The 21,161-nt window shown below is 38.7% G+C and overlaps 1 long non-coding RNA gene across 2 annotated transcripts in view; it reads right to left on the reverse strand.

Moving 5' to 3' along the window:
* Positions 1–21,161, reverse strand: part of LOC307179811 — a 135,964-nt gene that overhangs the window by 34,409 nt on the left and 80,394 nt on the right. For both annotated transcript variants that reach the window (XR_013825559.1, XR_013825560.1), the window contains exon 5: positions 10,068–10,183. This is a non-coding gene — a long non-coding RNA (uncharacterized lncRNA). The remainder of the gene's footprint in view (positions 1–10,067; positions 10,184–21,161) is intronic.

Consider the following 21,161-nt stretch of genomic DNA (forward strand, 5'->3'; position numbering starts at 1 on the left):
CAATGCAACCAAAAATCAATCAATAAATTTATATATTAAAAAAAGAAAACATTCATAAAGCAACACAAAAGGGCTTCAGCTCTTGAAACTCCCAATCAGCTCTTGAAGTTCAAAAATGTTTGTTTGCTGTCTGTGAAAGTGTTAAGTGCTACCAAAGAATCTATTTATCTGGGTAAATTTCCCATTTATGGTATAATATATCAGCTCTTCTCAGTTCATGAGGGTCACCATTGTGACCATAATACTGTTGGCAAAAAAGAAAAAAATTAAATTTACCTAAGGCTTCTTTAGCTGCATTCCATATTATAGGTTGTTTGCTTGTTTGTCCTGAAATAGCCCTTATATTATTTTATATGCTATTTAGTGTTAGTTTTGAACCTAACTTTAGGCAACCAATTAGTTTTGATTAATTAATATTTTTCAGACCTGAAGTCCCTTTTTCCTAGTACTGTTTATCAGAGGAATACACCATAATATCTAAGAATAAACAAAGACATAACATGTTTAACTAAGCTTTGCCTCATTTTGACATTACCTCTATTGGCTTAGCAATTGAAAGAGTTTGGTAAAGACTGGCTTGTATACACATAGAGTTTTACTTGTTTTTTATTTAAAAAAACATTAAATCAAATATGTGGAGGGTTTATGTACTAGATAGCAAATAATTTACTTGATTGGATATTTGGATAAAAATCTATTTGGATAGAAATTAAACTAGATCTTTTCTGGGATACGTAAATGTTTATAAGGATTTCCTTGCAATTTAAAAGTACTGTGATTATTGGCAACCCTGAAGAGGATGTAGTTAAAGGTATTTTCGTAGGAGCCTGTAAACATGCTATAAAGGATTGACCCTACAAGACCTTAAACTTTCTTTTCTTCAAAATAATTCTTTAAAGTAGGCAAAGTGATTTTCCAAAAACTTTAAAGTGACTGGCTTAGAGTGAAATTTCAACTCAAAACTAAAGATGTAAAATTTAAAAGTTCACCCATTTTGGATTTCAAGAACTGATTCTGGGCTTCAGGAACTGATTCTTCAAGATTTGAAGCCCTACTGGTGTTTTCCACCTCCTGGTGAAGGTCACGCTGTTGAGTTATGACATTAGAAGTTGCCGTCTATTTCCTCCAGAAGAAATTTCCCCTGGGACCACATGAATAGTCATTAGCCATTTTTCTGCGAGCCTGAAAAACTAAGAAAGTGAAAATAAGCTCCGTGGATAAATGACAAGCAAACTGACAACCAAATTTAATGAACACCTGTGCTCACAGCCACTTGTGAGGGGATTTTAAAAGGTCTTTCCAAGGGATCCTGTGCTTTTTTTTTTTTGCTATAGAGTAAGATTTTGGGGAAAGACAGTGAGTAGCAGCGCTGCTCTGTTAACACCAGTGACAGAAGCAGGACCAGGTCACTACAGTTACCACAGCTGATAAGTATTTGTTGATTTAAGTATCCTTAGGGTTTATTGAAAATTCCTTCTCAGCAGATAAATAATATTCAAAGCAAATTCTGGGTTTCAAGTTATAATATCTTCCTGGAGCAATCCTTCCAGGCTTTTGGGTAGTATATTAAATACTTAAGTACTGATGAAAATGAGCTTGTCATTCTCCTGGAGTATGTCAACGTTTTCAAGGATGGCAGTTTAATAGGTTGTCATAGTACAGAAATTGGAACCATTTAATTGAAATTTAGAACCAGGAGGTAGAATTGTCTAAGTTAAGAAAGTCTTTTAGAATTCAGATTTGGGGACTTCCCTGGGGGCACAGTGGTTAAGAAGCCGCCTGCCAATGCAGGGGACATGGGTTCGAGCCCTGGTCCGGGAAGATCCCACATGCCACGGAGCAATTAAGCCCGTGTGCCACAACTACTGAGCCCGTGTGCCACAACTACTGAAGCCCGCGCACCTAGAGCCCATGCTCCACAACAAGAGAAGCCACCGCAGTGAGAAGCCCGCACACCACAACAAAGAGCAGTCCCTGCTCGCCGCAACTAGAGAAAGCCCACGCGCAGCAACGAAGACCCAATGCAGCAAAAGTAAAAAATAAATAGAATTCAGATTTGGAAAAATTAGTAATTAAAAAATATACTTTTCTTTGTAAGGCCTTTGTTTTTAGGTCAGTGAAGCTGAATAAGGTAACTCTGTAATCTCATAAGAGACACAGAATTTCTCAAATTCGATTTAATTTAGGTTGGAGAATGAGATATCAGGACCATAGATGGGATCTTTGTTGGTAAGATGGTAAACATTCAGTATTTATGTTCAGAAGTAACAGCAAAATGAAAATAACAAACCATTAAAAATAACTATCTACTAAAAGTGAGGCAATATGTCACAGTCACATCCAACCAAGCCTAACACTGGAAGGCAGACCCTCCATATTCCAGTCCTGGCCTCATGACTCATCACCTTCTGCTGACTCATTTTCTTTTTGTTCTTTTTTTTTTAATGTATTTTTTAAAGTCTTTATTGAATTTGTTACAGTATTGCTTCTGTTTTGTGTTTTGGTTTTTTGGCCGCAAGGCATATGGGATCTTAGCTCCCGGACCAGGGATCGGACCCGCAATCCCTGCACTGGCAGGTGAAGTCTTAACCGCTGGACCGCCAGGGAGGTCCCTGACTCATTTGCTTAACTGTAAAATGGGCCTAATACAAATCAGCTTCGCACCCTTTACGTCGTCCCCTTCCAGAGAGGATGATTAGCCCTGCGTCATCCCACTCGAGTCCACTTCAGCCTGTGGAATATGACAGGGTTCCCATGGTAAACTAGCGAGCTAGCCCTCCAGCTCAATTCCCACCTGTGCCATTTCTAGACGCCTCCCCCATACCTCTCCAAAGGAGTCCAGGACCTCTCCCAACAGCACCCCACTTGCTTTCCTGTGCCAACCCCCTTCCCGCTCCTGTGGCGTTTGTGAGTCACTGGTGGTATCCACAGTCACTCCTGATCGACAGTGCCCAGCGTGTGATTCTGTGGAAACCTTCATACACACGAACTTTGGAAGAGCCCCCGACACTACGGCAAAACATTATTTGCCGCTTTGTTTCTCTCTTAAACTCCCTTTCCCACTATCAGTGATGACTTGTCATGTCCTTCCTCTTCCATCTCTTGAAACCCTCTCCAACTCATATTTTCATCTAATGACCTCCTTTTATACTCCCTTGAAATCAGAACGGTGTTAGAAAACAGAAAGCTTTAGAAAGAAAAACGCTTAGAAAACAGAAACCGTCATGCAGCTACTCCCTCACCCTTCCTACCACCAAATCCACGGACCTCTCTGCAATAGGACCCTGTTCTTTAGGATGAATCTTTTATAGTTAGTTATTTCAAGTTTGAGGCTTTTCTATCGATTTCTCAGGAAGACCATATAGAATAATACCCCCGAGTTCTTGCATGTTTGTAACTATTTCTCTCTGGCATTTACGTTCGAGGGTCAATTAGCTATATGTAAAATCCTAGGCTCACTTTTCTTTCCTTGAGAATTTAAAAACGTTTCTTTATTGTCATTTGGCACAAGGTATGGATGTGAAACAGTCTGAGGCTATTCTGATTTTCTTTCTTTTGCAAGTTTTATGGTTCTTTTGTTTGGTTGTCCATAGAGTTGTTTTCTTTCTCTAAAAGGTCAGCTGATTTACATGGATATGTCTTGGTGCTGACTATCCTGAGTGGCCCTCCTGGGTACAGAGTGTCTCTTTCCGGGCTTATCCCATTGTTTTGGTTTTATTCTCCAGTTTCCATTGTTACACATGCTGCATCTTCATGGCCTCTTTTCCATATTTACCTTTTCCAACAAACCCATTTCTATACCTTTCCATATATTTTGATTTTTTAAAAATTTCCCCTTTCTTAACTTTTTTTCTCACCATGTTCTCTGTAGTCTTTCTTTGTGTGTTTCTTCTAGTTTGAATTTTTTCCTTTCCTGATCTCTCTCTGCTATACATCCTCCTGTTCTCTAGTCATCCATTTTCACAGTTTTCTTTTTGTGATTTCTGCTGCTTATTCACGGCTTCTGCCATTTTCTTAATTCCTCTGAGCTAATTTTGAAATACTGTTACATATTGTTTTCGGTGTGCTCCTTTGTTGGTACATTTTTCGAGCAGTTTTTTCTTACACTTTCTTTGACGAGCCATCAATCAGGGCCCTTTCCTGTGGCTCATGTGTGATGGGTCTGGATGGAGCAGGATGGTTTTCTACCTTCAGTGTTTGGGTGTCCCCCCACCTGTGGGTCCTGTGAAGTGTGAAAAATAGTGTTCATCTTTGAAGTTGCCACTAAAAAATACTCTCCGAGATCAGCTTCCGCGGGCCCCTGCTCACTGACGTGAGGGCTCCCTCTCTACTGCATCAACTGTGTTCCTGCCTGCTCCACTGGGATTCTGCTTCCAGCAGCATTTCCTCAGAGTGGGCTCTGTCCTACTCAAAGGGCGGTTTTTTCCTTGTGAGCTCCTAATTACTGGGAACTTAGGCTGACCCAGAATCCTCCGATCTCTCGGCAGCCCTTCAGCCTGTGCCTGTGGTCTCTCGGCACTCTCCACAATTCCGAAGTCTGCAAACTTCTGCTCTTTTCACCATTTGTCCCCCGAATCTGCTTGCTGATATGTTTTTACTAAGATGTGGTCCTCCTCTTTTAGAGATGAATATTTGTAAGCAATTTCTAAGTCTGGCTCGTAGGATCATCAAAACTCCTCTTATTTCTACCTCTGCACAGCTGCCGGTCCCAATATATGATCACATATCTATCTATCTATATATATCCATACCTATATCTCCACACAGGACTGAGTCTTGTCCTACCTACTCAGCTTCTGGGGTTTTGGGTGGTATCTTGTCACCTGCTTTTGTTGAAAATATTGTCCCCTGAGATCTGTTTTTTGTCTATTTCATTGTCCCTCTCTGTAAGGGAACTTTGTGATGCTCAAAGCTATGCTGCTGCCACTGCTTTCTTGATTCACTATTTAAAAAAATACGACTATAGACCAAGAAGCACATTTCTCATGAACTCTTTTCCCTGGTTCGCTTATTTTCAGCCAAAGTGAAATATGTCCATTTGGACTCTGCTAGTCAAAAGCACTGGCAAATCCACAAAGCCCTCTGCTTCTCTGTTCATCTGCTTATGGGGCTCGTTTTCCTTACAGTCTGTCAGTTTCTCTTCACACCCCATCCTTGTATGGGTCCCACGAGTGAAGGTGGTTCTCTCTGTGTTTCTCTGTGCAGCACCTGCCTACCAGCTTGATTTTTAGGAATACAAACTCCAGCATCACAAATGAAAGGGTACCTGTGTGTGAGCACAAGCATCACAGAGTGGTATGAAAACATGGCTGTATTTTTCCTCACAGGGATATAAAGATACCCAGTTGGATAGTCTTATGCACTGAGTTGTCATCTGCAGAAGGGTCTGCGCAGGTACAATTAAGACTCAAGGTAATGTTATGGGAGGCTGACCAGAGAAATCCTGGTACTTCACATTTTCTTTCAGCCAGATGACATTTCAACCCTGAGGTTGACAAATGTTTCAAAGGAGTGGTTTATTTGCGGTTAATATTTTTTAGCAGTGAAAAACAATTTCCTGCTTTTAATTTGAAATAGCAAATATCAGTGATTGGAAAGATAGGAAATCAAGAAAATATTTAAGCAGGTGAAAGAAAGATAATGAGACTATATAGGTATATACTCTTAGACAAAAAGAAAAGGAGATAGAAATTTTGGTAAGTTTGACTTTTAGACTTGAGTGTCTCAAAACTGAATAGCCTATTTGCAAGGGATAAGGAAATTTGGATCTCAACTAGACCACCTTTATTACACTCATTATAAAACTGTCTGAAAGCACTCCTCCAGCATGTGGAGGACATAAAACAAAATGAAACACAGCAGCTTGAGGGAAGTGACTTCCTAACCAAGGAAACACAGAATCAATGTGCCCAGAGTCCAGGAGTACACACGTTAAGTCCCAAATTGGGATTGTTTGAAAAGGTTCTAGGGGCACTCAGCTTCTTATTCATTGCAGAGAAAATATGGTCTTCTTAGTGGTAAACTGCTTTTACCTCAAAGCATAGTCATGTTCCGTGTGTTCTTTTTCTACGTGTGAAAATGATAGTAATTAAGGAACAGTGCATTTTATACACATTGGGAAACATGAAGTGATCCTATCAGTTTGATGTATTAACATTATACTTTAATAAATCTTAATGATTGAACATTTTAAGCTTACTTCCTGAGATAAATCTGACTTTTTGGCAAGTGTGGAAACCTGTCAAGTAGCTCTCAGGAAGTGCAGGAAAGTGGGCTGTGTCTTCAAAGGTTTCCTTGACTCAGCCTGAGTTTCTGTGATGAGAGCTAGTTTTCCAAGCATCAGTTAAGGTCTCTTCAGTTTTCATGATAAAATGGAAACAACAAGGCGCCCAGAATCAATGACTGGTTTCCATTGCTTTTGGTTTGGATGTTAGGTAATAAGACAGGACAGAGTGGGAAACTGTGTAATTTGTTATTGCTTAATTGAGCAATATTTTTTAAGTAGTGTTAAATGAAAAATAAAAGAGTATAAAATGCAGAGAACAGTGATTCCTTCTGTTTGACTGACAAACTTGTGAAGATATACAACCACACACGTTGTTCCTATTCAACATTTTTTCAACGTAGTAACAATTAATTAAATGATACTTTAAAAATTTCTCTATTGCTGATTTTTACTCTAAAAACTAGAACTTTCCGTTTTGGTTTTCCCACATTTGCGAAAACCAGGTTGGTCTCTATGTTTATGAGATTACGCTGTGTGAATAAAAACAACTTCTACAGATAGTGAGCTGGTGGAAAATTATTTCTGAACAATGAGTACCATATTATAATCACAAATGACAATCTCTTAACAAAAAGTTTGGCTAAGATCAACGTGAGAACATGAAGATGAGTGATTTAAAAATTATTAAGTCCAAGCAGGCCAGTGTATAACAAATTCTTGAGACGGTATTTAATCATTATTTGAACTTTCTGCTTTTAAATTATACTTCCGTTTAATACTGCCAAGGAGCACTTGGGGAATAGTTTTCATTTTAATTGAAAAATGTCACGTATATCCATGAACAAGCTATGTGAAATAAAACAACCCATTTAATTCCATAAAATTAATGCAGAACATTTTTATTTGCTTAAAGTTTGATGTCAAATGTATTACTTAAACAAAAAATAGTTTGTTTGAAAAGAATCTCATAAAGGAAGTTTTAGGTACTATGAAGGAGAAGGCTCTTGCTTCAAAGGCAATGAGATTACGAAAAAAGTTAGGGAAGAATCTGCTACGTAAGATAAATAGATGGAATAACAAGAATGAGATGAGATATAAAAGATCTGAGAGGTAGGCTGGGTAGAACAGTAGCTGAATGTGTTTGTATATGCACGCTCCTGTGTGTGTGTGTGTGTGTGTGTGTGTGTGTGTGTGTGTGCGTGTGTGTGTTTAAGTGTAAAGAGATGTCCTAAAGTCCAGGAAGCACTGAAGATGCAATTTGGTACATTCAATGTCTAACTGTTCTTAGATAGCTTTCCTGACGTGTCTTTTATTTACTATAAATTAACTGAATTATAGAGCTGTGCAGGTGTCACCACAAGACACTTAAATTTTCCTCCTCACAGAAAGTTTCCTGGTGCCCATTAAATACAACTCCTTACAGATCTGGTCTTGAAATCCTCACCCCCCACCCAGCCCCAGAAAGTACTGATCTGCTTCCTGTCTCTGTAAATTTGTCTTTTTTAGACTCTACATTAAACGGTATCATAAAATATGTAGTCTTCTGTGTCTCACTTTTTTCACTTAGTATAACGGTTTTGAGGTTCTTCTATTTTGTACCGTGTACCAGTAGTTTGTTTCTTTCAGTTGCTGGTTTTCCGTTGTATAGATATATCACGTTTTGTTCATCCATTCATCAGGTGATTGTAATTTTGGAGCATTTCCAGTTTATTTTTTTGGCTATTATGAATAATGCTCCAATCGACATTCACGTGTGAGTGTCCACGTGGACATATGTTAGCATTTTCCTGAATAGACAGGGGTGGAGTTTCGAGTCCTGGGGCATAGGTTTAACATTTGGAGCAACTGCCAAACTCTTTTCCAAAGTGGCTGCACCTTTTTACATCCCTACCGGCAATGAATGAAGGTCCAGGTTCTCTACATCCTTGCCAAGGCTTGTTACTGCCCATCCTTTTTTCCGTCCTGGAGGATATGCAATGGTATCTCATTGTTGCTTTAATTTGCATTTCCCTAAAGATTAATGATGCTGAGCATTTTTTCATGTGCTTTTTGGCCACTTGTGTATGTTGTTCGATGAAATATCTATTCAAATCTTTTGCCCGTATTTAATTGCTTTTGTCATTATTATTGAGTTGTATTTTTTAAATTTCACATGTTAGTCCTTTACCAGATGTATAATTTGCAAATATTTTCTCCTAGTCTTGAGACTTGCCTTTCTTGATAGTGTCTTTTGACACTATTTTAAGTGTCTTTTAAGATCGTTGATGAATTCCAATTTGTCAAGTTTTAAACAAATGGATTGTGCTTTTGGCATGATGTCTAAGAATTCTTTGCTCAACCAAAGGACATGGAGATTGTCTCCTACATTTTATTTTAGAAATTTTATAGTTTTTCTCTTCCAGTTGTATTGAGATATACCTGACGTACAGCACTGTATAAGCTTAAGGTGTCTGGCATAAGGATTTGACTTGCAAACATCCTGAAACGATTATCACAATAAGTTTAGTGATCATCCATCAGCTCATGTATTAATTAAAGAAGTAGAAAAGTTTCTTTGTGATGAGAACTCTTAGGATTTCCTCTCTTAACAACTTTCAAGCATAACAGACAGCGTGTTAATTACACGGATCATGCTGCAAGTTACTCCCTAGTATTTGTTTATCTTATAACAACTTTCCTACATCACAGACAGTGTGTTAATTACACTGATGATGCTGCACATGACTCCCTAGTATTTATTTATCGTATAACTTGGAGCTTGCAGTGCCTTTCGATGGGCTTCGTCCAGTTGCCCTCCCTCCACCCTCCATCTCTGGTAACCACAAATCCGATAGCTTTCTCTCTCTCTCTTTTTTTTTTTAAGGGTCTGTTCAAATCTTTTTCTCATTTTTAATTTGTTTTCTTATTATTGAGCTTTTAGGACTCTTTATATATTCTGATATGTCCTTTATCAAATATGTATTTTTCAAATATTTTTCCCAGTATGTGTTTTTTTGCCTTTTTCTTCTTTTTCTTTTTTATTTGTTGAAACTCTTACATTTAGGTCTGTGGTTCATCTTAGAGGTAATTTTTGTATGATGGAAGGCCCTTAAGTTCTGTTTGTTGTTGCTGTGGTGGTGGCTGATGATGCCACAGAGCTCTATGGTTTTTATCTGAAGTTCAGGAGTTGGGCAAGCAAAAACGCTGTATGTCAATTGTATCTCAATACAACTGGGCGGGGGGGACCCTGCCAGCTGAGCCAGGCCAAATTACTGACCCACATAATTCTAAGCAAAGAAAACAACTGCTGCTTTAAGCCACTTAATTTGTGGTGGTTTGTTATGTAGTGATTGATAGCTGAAACAATATATCATATTCACTCTATATTTTCTCTGTAAATAGTTATGCCTGAACAGGACATCTTGTAACAAATGTTACAGGAATTTTTACTCTACTTCAAAATTCTTAAGCATATCTCGTATCAGAAAGTATAGGCTTTCTGATCTTTTGTACAGATACATGTCTTTTGTACACTTTTTTGGTACAGTAGTCCCTGCTTATCCACAGGGGATATATTCCAAGACTCCCAGTGACGCCTGAAATCAGAGCACCAAGCCCTGTATATACCATGTGTTTTTCTATACACACGCACCTACAATAAAGTTTAATTTATATATTAGGCACAGTGAAAGACTAACAATAACTAATAGCAAATTATGACAATTATGATGGTGAGTACTGCCTCTCTCTCTCACAAAATATCTTATTGTTCTGTACTCACCCTTCTTCTTCTTGCGACAACGGGAGAGGAAGTGAGGTGAATGACACAGGCATTGTGATGCAGCATTAGGCTAGTACTGACCTTTGATGATACGTCAGGAGAACTAGCTGCTTCCAGTGATGCTGGATCATCAGCTGTGACCAAGTGGATGGTTGGATCGACGAGGTCGATGGCTGGGGATCCCAGGCAGGTCAGAGCTGGATGGAGAGAGATTTTATCATGTGACTCAGAACAGACATGCAATTTAAAACCTATGCACTGTTTACTTCTGGAATTTTCCATTTAATATTTTAGGACCAGAGTTGACTGCGGGTAACTGAAACCTTGGAAATCAAAATTGCAGATAAGTGGGGAGGACTACTGTATAGATATATAACTTTTGTATACTTTTGTATAGATCTTTTGAACTTGTGCTTATCAAGTTTGACATTTATGTCAAAGTTGGTGAAATCAGTATTGCTCTTGTGGGATTGCATATGACTTTTAAAGCTGTTGGCTGTAAATATATTAGATTCCTGTCTCAAGTTAATGTCTACCAAAGTGGCATTTTTTGCTTCTGTTGCCTGCAGTACCTCTTTGAGAAAAATGCAACTTTTTGGAAGAAGGGAAAAACTGCTTTTCATTACAGATTCTTTAATCAACAGCAATCAACTCTGCCTTTTATAACCACTTGCAAAGAAAATGATTCTTAACTTCCCATTTCCAAAATTCCCTAATGTAATAGATTTCTAATTATGTAACCGAAAAAGTAAACACCTTCTAATGGTTGCTCAGACATTAGGGTATATAGGTGTGATTACCAAATGTGTCTGTTTTCCTAGACACCAAATGCTAAATCTATTAGAATTGCCTGCTATTCTTCTGAATGTTGAAGACTGTTTATGTAAATTGAAAAGCTCAATGTATAGACACATTTCTGTGACTTTCTCCCTCTTAAAAGTATAGACCTGATAAAAAAAAAATGGAGCAAAAATGAAATTTTTAAATAAAATTCATGCACAGTTCAAATCTGTAATTTCTTCTTACACTGAATACAAGTTATTTTTGCTATAGTTACCTAAATAAAAATATGTCCATATAACTGTTAACAGAACATCATATTTTTAAGTTGTTTGAGGAACTATATCAAAGTTAAATTATCAAAGTCCAAAGTTAAATTATCTACCGTAGTGCTTTACTATATAGCCACTTAGATTCTAGGAGCCCAACACCTATATACAAGCTTGAAGAAGATTTGACAATTGATTATAAGAACACATTTTAAAAATAGTGTAGCCCAATGAATATTACTTTTGTATTTAAAGTAGCAAGAATCTGAAAAGGCCATCCAATGGAAAATATGTGAAGTAAATGTTTCTGATATTAATTCCTACTGGGAAACAGCTTTGGAGTAGGATTTGTTCAGTTATAATTTTGTTTCATCTTAGCATGTTTCTGGCCCGAGAAAATTTTTAATCTTGACAGATCACAGAGTAGAAAGATTCCTTTTGTATATAATGCAAATATTAGACACTTAGGGAAGCGGGTGGAGGAGGAGGGTTCAGACTCCAAGTTTCTTCATAATATTTCTCCCAAATGGACTCTGCAGAAACTGAAGAAGATTGAGTCTAAACCTGAGGTGCGGTCTTATTTGTCCTCAAAGATGTGATGGCTATATTTCTAGGCAGGCAATTTCACTGGAAAGGTTGGCTATCCTTTTATCTTAATCTGAATGAGTCTGCTTTGTTTTTTTTAAAAAATAAATATTCATTCTCCTTTTAGCGATCCCTCCGAAGTCAATCTAATTCTTCCTTTCAAAGGTTTTTCTGTGTTTAGGCTATTGTGAAGTTGTGGCTTTACTGACCTGCTGCTCTGCGGTAAGCGAGCTGGGAAATTGAAGGAAACTTGTAAAAAGGAAAGAGAATTTCCTCTTCCTTTCACCTGGAAGGTAGCCGTTAAAGTGTGTTCCACAGACCAAGGGCATCTGCATCATTTGGAAGATTTCTCAAAATGCAGAATCTAGGGCCTCACCTAAGACCCACTGAATTTGAATCTGTACAATGACAAGATCCCCCGTGTGACCCTAAAATTGACATGCACTACCCTAGCAGAAAGCACTAGATAAAACCCACCAGCCTTCCCCTCCCCAGCGGCCCTCAGAAGGACCTCCCTCTTCTCTGGGGTACCACTAAGAAAAAAACACAGAGGCAAGCAGCTCCGGCAGTTTGCTTCCACTAGGTCTGGCTTTGGGGAAATAGTTTGATTTCCAGGCTTCTGTTTGCTCTTTGTCAAATGATCTAGTATTCTGTGACATACCTCTTGTGGGTTAGCATGCTATGCTATGACTTACTCTTATTTGTTAACACTGAGCCCAGATCATTATTTAGGAAGAAAAAGTCTCCTTTACCCAGGGGACAAACATTCACTTCACCAGCACATACTTATCCTAGTTTAACCCATGCCAATTAAATTAATTTAATTTGTTTCAGTGTAAGCTACCATACACTAGACTGATACAAATACAGTTGCCACTGAAACATATTCTTAGGTAAAAATAACCAATCATTAATATATTAGTTGATTTACATATATTTTCCAAAGGAAAAATTGTAATGAACTGCTATTCATTATAGTTAGAATACATCATGTCTTTAGTTAGTTAGCTTCTAGGAAACTACTTGAGATTATAGTATACTATAAACTTTCTCCTGCAGATATATAAAGATGTACATACTTAAATTTATCTTTCAAACTCAAGGAAGAATACTAAAAACAAATATAAAATATATTTTGATTTACAAATTTACAAAGCTCTTCACCCACATAAGTTCATTAAAATATGAAATCTATGCAACTTTCCATTTTATCCTTCTATCCTTATCCTTTTATCCTTATCTTCCTTTCCATGCTATCCTTCGTAAACTGGCTCTTAGTGTAGATTTTGTAAATTTGAGATCTTTCATTTAAAGCATCATAAAAGTGGGTTTATTGTCATTTATTATGCCATAGATATATCTAGGATAATTGTTTCATAATTGTTCCTGTATGTTGGTGTTCTAAGGGTTCAGGTTAAGGAAATAGCTGTGTTTCCCCATAATTCCTTCTCACTACATACGTTAAGTCCAGTATGTTCAGCCTGAGTTGACATAAGGTGCAGACACTGAGGCACCAGTTTACCAGGGCTGATAATACTTAAGACTGATATTCTTATCTGATATCTCACTTTCAAGATGTATGAGACATTGTAGCCTTTGGCATAAGAGCTCCAGATTACCTCTTAGCATCTAACATGATTTTAAATAGCTTAGTGACAAAAGGTGATAAATGATTGAGGATAAACATTGTAAAAGAGCTAAAATTGGTCCTGGGAATAATGTGAAAGGCATTTAAATACAAAGAAGTGTCACTCCTTTCAGAATAAAATCAAGGAAAGTTGAACACTCTTTTCCATGAAGTACCCTTTTATTTGATTGTGAGACGTATCTCAATCCCTGAACATACACATTTTTCCAATATTGGGAGTTAAAAACCCACCAAAACCAAAAGCTTAGGTATAATGACCAATCATTATTAAATATCTAATAATAAATAAATAATATAATAAATGTATAAGTAATAAATATTTAATAATGACTAATCATTATTAAATATTATTTTTAATGATGAATTTTTAAATAATCAATAGGGCACTGAAATAAAAAGTGCTTTAATACTATGCCTCTATTAAATGAAGAACAACTAAAAGCCTCCTTAGCTGTATTTCTTTTTTCTCCTTTTTAAAATAAATATTTCTTGCATACCTATTACGTGTTAGATGCTGTAACAAGCTTTGAAAGGATAAAGACAAATAAAATGTAGTTTATGCCATTGAAAATCCTAGAGTTCAGGAAGGTTGAAGAAAAACCTTAGGAACTATAGATTTATTGTTTCATTGACGATGGAACTGCCTTACTAGTGAGCATGTCAAATTAATCTATAAGAAGTTGAAAGCATAGTGATTAATATGGAATAATCATGATTCCATGTGAAAGAATGTCAAATCTTTATTTTAATGTCAAAATCCTATGAGATTAATATTTTTTCAACAAATATGTATGTTACCAAGTGCTATACTCTGTGCTGGGCTTCAGGGATCTAGGGGAAACACGACAGACCTGGTTCCTGTTCTTATGGATCTTATGTTCTAGCAACAGAGTCAGATGGAAACTAACAAAACAGAAAAATAAGCACAGTAATCACAACTAGCAATAAGGCTGTATGCCACCGGCAAGGAGCCACGATATTGGGGTAAGTGAAGGAAAGATTCACTGAAGATTTGAAATTTTAGCTGGGACTTACGCCTAAGTATACACGCCCTCCGACATCTGGACTACGTTTACGCGAGATCACGAGCTGTTGTTTGTATCTGTTATTATCAGCTGAACTGAATTTGTGATGGGTATAGAAATCCTGTCTCTTCTCTTTTTTATCTTACTCTCTGGAAACATCTCTTTGTTACACACCAAACATTCTGTATATGTATAGCATTTAAGTTGAATGCATTCTTTATATATATTTTTAAATTTCTTAGTGTGGGTGGCAGAGTGAAAAAATTCTCCAATGAAGAGACAGTTCATTCCCCTCTAATTCCATGATGTGTGTTCTATATCACTATGTAACTTTAGGCAATCAAACAACTTCCAACTTGCATTATGTATGTATGTATCTATCTATCTATGTATCTATCTATCTAATCTCCTGATCCAGAGAAAGATGGTGGACTCTGACGATTTAGGGAGCACTTCTCACACCTCATTTTCCCCCAGAACCTAGCACTGTGCTTATACATGATGCCAGTAACGGCTGAAGTTCACAGGACTTGGTTTCTTTCTGAAACCTCATTCAATAGACTCTCTGTCTCTATAACCAGCAGCCCAGTGTTAACTATCAAAACAAGACATTCTATAGGATATTAGGACATAAGGCAAGGAATTTGTTGATGAGACCATCCATAATTACATGACTTTAATCCTTTAAAAGTACTTTAGATGCCAAAATGTATGATTTTTTTTTTCATATCTGAACAGGTATTGTGTTGGAGATTTGAGTATCTGAAGGTCTGATGGAATGAGATGGAAAGATCATTATGACCAATGATTAGTACTGAGACTATGAGAAACAAGCAAAAAGTGAGGATGAGGGAAACAATATTTATTGTGAGGAAATTTGTCCTTATGAAATTGGCTATAGTTACTATGATAATTAACTATTAATGTGTTCTGCTCTAACAATAGTAAAGACTTGGCAATTTCTCTAAATCCTATCTATATTTTCTAAAGGTGCTTCTAATAAGTCTCACTTTGTAGTGCTTTTTTGATCCCTTGATCAACTTCCTGCCGCAGAAATTTGCTCTTTCTCCAATATTTACTATCTCACTGGACGGCACCACCGTCCGCATTGTAGCCCAGGAAACGTTATGGAGCTCCATCCTTGAATCTTCCTTCTCTATTACCCCGATGTCCAGATAATCTGAAATGCTGTCAATTCCGAGCATCTTTATCTTAAATTGGCTCATTCTTGATATCTTCCTCCATCACTACCTTTCTCTAGCTGAGCCCTTCTCTCTCTTCTAGGGGTTTTCTAATGGTGTCCCAGCCAAGACAAATCATTCCTTATATGGCCGCTAGAATTATCGTTCTAAATGCAGATGTGGCCATCCTTTCCTCCTCAAATACTTTCAATGACCTCACTTCCCTGAAGACAGTTAGGACCCTCCCCATGTAACTCGCAAGGCTCTCAGTGCTGTAGCTCCCTGATTCCACCCCAGTGTTTCCATCATCCCCTCTCCTCCTGCCTCCCCTCCACCTCCCAACATGCACACCACACACAGCACATGACCCTCTAGCGTCCGTCAAACCACTTTCCGTTCTATGCTCTCTCTTAACCTAGACCTTCTCTTATTCTGCTACTTTTCCATGGAATGCTCCATTCACTGCTCCCATTTACCCCTCCCTGTCCCTAGACCCAGAACTGGAGAACTTGTTTCTTTTATTGGAATTACCCAGTTACTCTTAAAGTTACATCTTCTCCCCTGAGGCTCACTTTATCCCCGCATGGTAAGGCTGCCTGAGGGTTGAACACTGCCTAGGTCACTGTTACAACCCGTAAAACGAGGATGTTTGACGATTGCTAAGTTAATCAGTATGAGAAACTTCTCACTGCAGATGGATTTAGAATTCCTTCCACACACATAACCCTGTGAAAACCAAGCAGAGTGCGTGTGATTGGGGGCAGACTCGGAGAGGTAAAGCATGTTAATTTCCAGTGAGATGGGTATCCTGATTTCCATGCAGTCTGCTCTGCATCAGGATGACTTGAAGACCTAGTATAGAAACCAAGGTCTAGCTCCTGGGCTGTTGTTATTCTAGCTGACGGCAGTGATCATACTGTTGCACTTTTGTGGATATTTAATAAAAACTCAGAGAACAGCTTGCAAAAGGCAGTACTCATTCCTGCTGAGAGAAAAAGGGAAACAAGGGAATCATCTACTAAGCAACTTCAAATGTTTCCGCTGTAACCTTAAGAGCATAATTTTAACTTTTTGGCACTGGGTGAGGTCGGCCTTAGTGTACTTTGAATTACGCATTATAACTGGAAAATTGGATGCAGAGGTAAAGGGGAGTTTCCTTTTCTCAAAAGTTGTTTAGCCAAGATACACAATCTGTGAACAAGAGTAATTTGGTGAGAACACTACTGAAGTGTATACCTGGATAAATACTTGTTTTCCCATGTTCTAAAATACCAAAAGCTTACTTCCTTTAGGTTCCCATGTATATTTATTATTAATTTTATGTCACATTATTTTCATGTATTTTAAACTGCAGACTGGGTAATTTATTTTATTCAGGATATTTAGAAATCTAGGGGGCACCATATAAAATGAGTATCTCTTGCCATGAATAGAATTTTAAAAATTACATTTGATTGTGAGGAAATTAGGGTGTACTCAAAGCTTCTAGCGTCTAAAAAACATGCTTAATTTCTAGTTTTAAGAAAGCGATGACAACTTTTCCTTTTTCATACTTCCAGATTCTTCAAGGGCCATTCAAGTCAATTGTTTGCTAATAATTGCATTGGCATTGTGCTGGCTTGAAGTGCGACCAAAGAGAAGCATGTTTCAGTATAGATTACCAATCACACTATTAGCAATTTAGGCAAGTTAATGACTAATACTGCATTGGTATGATGGTAATCACTTTCAGGTCATCCAATAAGAACTGACTCCTAACCAAGACAAGAGTATAGTTAAAGAAAGATCATACGAAAGGATGATAGATACAGATTTACAGCAAATAGTTTTTAACTGAAATCCAACTACCAGTAAGAGATTATCGGAAGGGATTTACTTGGGTAACCTCCCCCCCCCCCATAATTTAGTGCTATTTTCCTTCTGAATACTACCTAACACATTTCAACTTCTGGAGTATGTAACCTGGGCTAGAAATCTCTCGGGAACCAGCTCCCTCACGATCTTTGTGGTATTTCCTGTTTGAGTCAGACTGGAAATATCCCTAACAGGCTCCGCTTTAGGGATTTAGCCCTTCGCTTCCACAAGTAAGAGAAACCAAGAGACAAAAGAGGCTGAAACAAGAGAAAGGCAGCCAAACCATGGTTTTGGTTGTTCAGAATCTCCTGCTTCGTTTAAGGAGAAAGGTTTATGGACTGTCGTCCTCAACCAGCCATTATATATAAAACAGTATTTAGATCCTTTCTTTGCCTACTAACTTAATGCATCACGGACTGTAGCTCCATTACAAAGTGCTTGAGTCAGTCAAGGTTTGGGAGATTTAGACAGAGACAAGTCTGGAGCTTCGTAAGCAGAACAAGGGTGACACAGCATCATAGTTACATGAGCTATAAATCTGTGAAGAGAAGATGTCGACTGTCACGGGTTCATTTTTATCTTGCTGCAGAGGGCATTGATGGTCAGTGATCTACTTTATTTTGCAGGGTTATTAAAGGAATTCTTAACCATGTGTTGCCATTTTATTTAACAAGTAATGGTGCCCCTTTGAAGAGGACTTGTACATCCTGTTTGATACCTGAACAAGTTAAGCCAGAACTGAAATATATTCTAATTTCCCACCTGGGCATAAAAATAAATAAATAAATAAAAATAAATAGAAGGCCAGAAAAGGAGGGGGAGAAGAAAGCAGTCGCCATTCAGGATTTATGAAGAACAGTTACATTTGACAGCTAAGATATACAATCACTTATCTTCGCTGCTGGTCAAAGATAATTTCCTCTGGTTCTTTCTATTTGAATCCACCCAATAATGTATAAGGTGTTTTTCTATTAAGATAAAAGGTAGTCTCTGAAATTATATGAAATTTAAATGATTTACATCCTAATTAGAAAATTTAGCTGAAATGTAATGGTGATCATCACCTTATATTTCAATAATATTTCATTTCCCACACCTGCCTTAAAGGGCTGTTTCAATCATGAATAACAGTTGGGGAGAAAAACGATAAACATTATGTGTGCAGCAAAGGTCTTAGTAGTTATGATCCAAGCTGGAAAGAGGAAAAACCGTCACTGCAGGGCTGGACCCGGTGGGGAGCCTGGAGTTCTGCCCTAACAATCCCGAACTCTGCAACTTTATATGCTCTTTGTGGTTTTAAAAAGACTTGATCTTTCTAATATTACATTCTGAAAGCCAAGCTAATAGATACTCTATTTCTGGAGAGCTCTGTAGCCAAAATGATGGAAAATTCTTGTGGCTGTTGCCGTGTTTCTCGGTGAAAGAGCGAAGCACAGCGTAGGTGTGGCTGCTCTGCGTGAAGTGTGCATATCCACTGACAGTGGTGCCGGCGTGGAGCCTCCTCTATGCTGTAGGAGAGAAGCATTCTTTCCAGCAGCTGGAAGGTGGCTCCAGGCTTTGCCAGTGTGCTTGGTGTGAACCTGGGAAAGTCAGTGCAGAGTTTGGGGAAGGAAGGAGAGGGAGCTGGCACTTTCCAGTTGAAGCAGGTGTGGCCCCGTGTGATGTGACGCGATGTGAGAGGAGCCAGGAGGCTTCATGGTCAAATCCATCACCTTATCCTAGAGACTTAAGCACATCCTGTCTTCCTTCATTCTCTTTCCATGTATCACTGATCATCTGATGTTTAGCACAAAGAGCTGGGGGTGCTCGGCCTCCTTGCTCTATATCCCCAGCATTCCTTCACCCCAACTTAATTCTCCTCACTTATTTTCCAAGAAATCAATCACTTTCCACCCCCTCCTCGGTTCTACTGCTACCTGAGCACCTTTGAAGGCTCATGATCGATATCTGCTGCACAAAGGGCTATAGGTCCCCTCCTTTAAAGGTATAGGAAGTGGAGGATTTTAAAGTCAATTCTTTTTATTTTCCTTTCCCACGCATTTCAGATAGTAACTGAGAGGGGTGTAGACACTTCAACTGCTAGAGCAATTTCCCTTCCGTAACAGCCCCACCCAATGCAGGCAGCAGCTACAATGAGCTCGGCTCTAATCATCCCCCCTTGTCTTTGTTTCAGAACTGTGTTCTTTAACACGATTCAGTTCAGCAAAAGTAAACCATCACGTGTTTTTGAGAGGCTATGACAAGGATCTCTGCAAGATAATGCTCTCTCAGGTCAAGTCCCTGAGATCATGAGTTTACAGTCTACCCAGAAAGGTTAGACACCTATCAGAAGCAGGGGAATTCATTACCCATAGAAAGCAAGGAAGTGTTGAATGCTAAGTGATGAATCGGTGATATAGAATATATGAGCTATGCTTTCTCAGTGTCCTGTACTTCTTCATAGCCTTTATCGCAATTGTCATGAAAGGACTTATCTGGATATCGTTTGTTTAATATCTTGTCTTCACCCTGCACCAACCCCTTGGTTCAGGGTCCTTGCTGGATTTTTGGTTGCCAGGGTATCCCAAGTGGAGAACCGTGAATCCAGAAATTCAGAGAAGGAAGCACCCCTGTCATCTGGGCCGATTCCCAGCCGTGGCCATCAGGGAAGGCTTCTCAGAGGTGCTTCAGATCCAGCAGAGGGAAAGTCCAAAAATCGCCATGGATTAGTCATGTCGGCCTAAACCTTTGTCTACACCACAAGCTTGTAACGACATACTTCTTTATCTGGGAATCCCCAACCTGTTGTTGGAATCAGGAAATGGTGGATGCCTTCCATCCCGGTGTGGCTTGGGCAGACTGCCAGTATCATCTGGCTTGTTCCCATGTGTGGCCCAGATTCAGCTCACCCCAGAGACGTATCAAGTGTCCACGGGTCTGGCATGGGTGATGGCAGCCTGGGCTCCCAGGCAGCCCCCAAATCCCGGGTGGTTATGATGGTTTACATTTTGAACGGAGCCCCGGGCAGCACCATTCCACTGAAAGTCCTTACTCTCTTGAGTGTAATAGTCCTCTGTCTTCCATTCTTGTTTCCAACTCTCCTAGGATTCCGGAGAGCATGGAAAAGAGAACTATAATCAGCCTTTCTGTGGGATTCATAACTTTGTGTATGGTGTAGGCTGCATAGGAAGAAATCGTTGAACCGTAAACAGGCTTTTTAACCTCCTCTGCTGCTCCCAGAGAAGAGACACGGGCTGCTGGTAGAGCATCTTGGCGTTGTTCCCTACGACCTGCCCTCTCTCGCTCTGCAGGAAGAGAATGCCATCTCCACCCAGCTGTGCTGTGGCCACCATGCATTAAGATGCACAAATAGCAGTCTAGCCTATGAGTCTTTCTTTTCATATTTCTCCAGGCAGCTTCAGTCCAACTAAGGTTCTCACTCCTCCTGAGATAATTCCTAACATTTCTAAATAGGTTCCCCATTCCCCACTAATTCCACTATCAGTAATGAGCACCACATTTCACAAATGGGCCAGTGGGTCGTACAGATGCACATTTTATAACTGTATTTCGTTTCGCTTGAAATACTTTTAGGAACTATGGAAAAGGAGTGGTTGATTTAGAAATCAGGGGTAAACACAACCTTACAATTATCACGTGAATATGGGGCATTAAGAAAGATGAAAAACACCACCACTAGCAACATTCAAATTACTCCACTCTTCCTTCATGCCTTGAAATACTATGCATTTCGCTCTGCTCATGTGATTTGGGGCTCCATTTAAAAAGTCACTTTAAGAGTCTTCTGAATATTTTCTGTGGTGATAGAAATTTGTTCTTTGAGGATTGACTTT

Source organism: Stenella coeruleoalba (assembly GCF_951394435.1).
Source record: "Stenella coeruleoalba genome assembly, chromosome: 21".
NCBI lineage: Eukaryota > Metazoa > Chordata > Mammalia > Artiodactyla > Delphinidae > Stenella > Stenella coeruleoalba.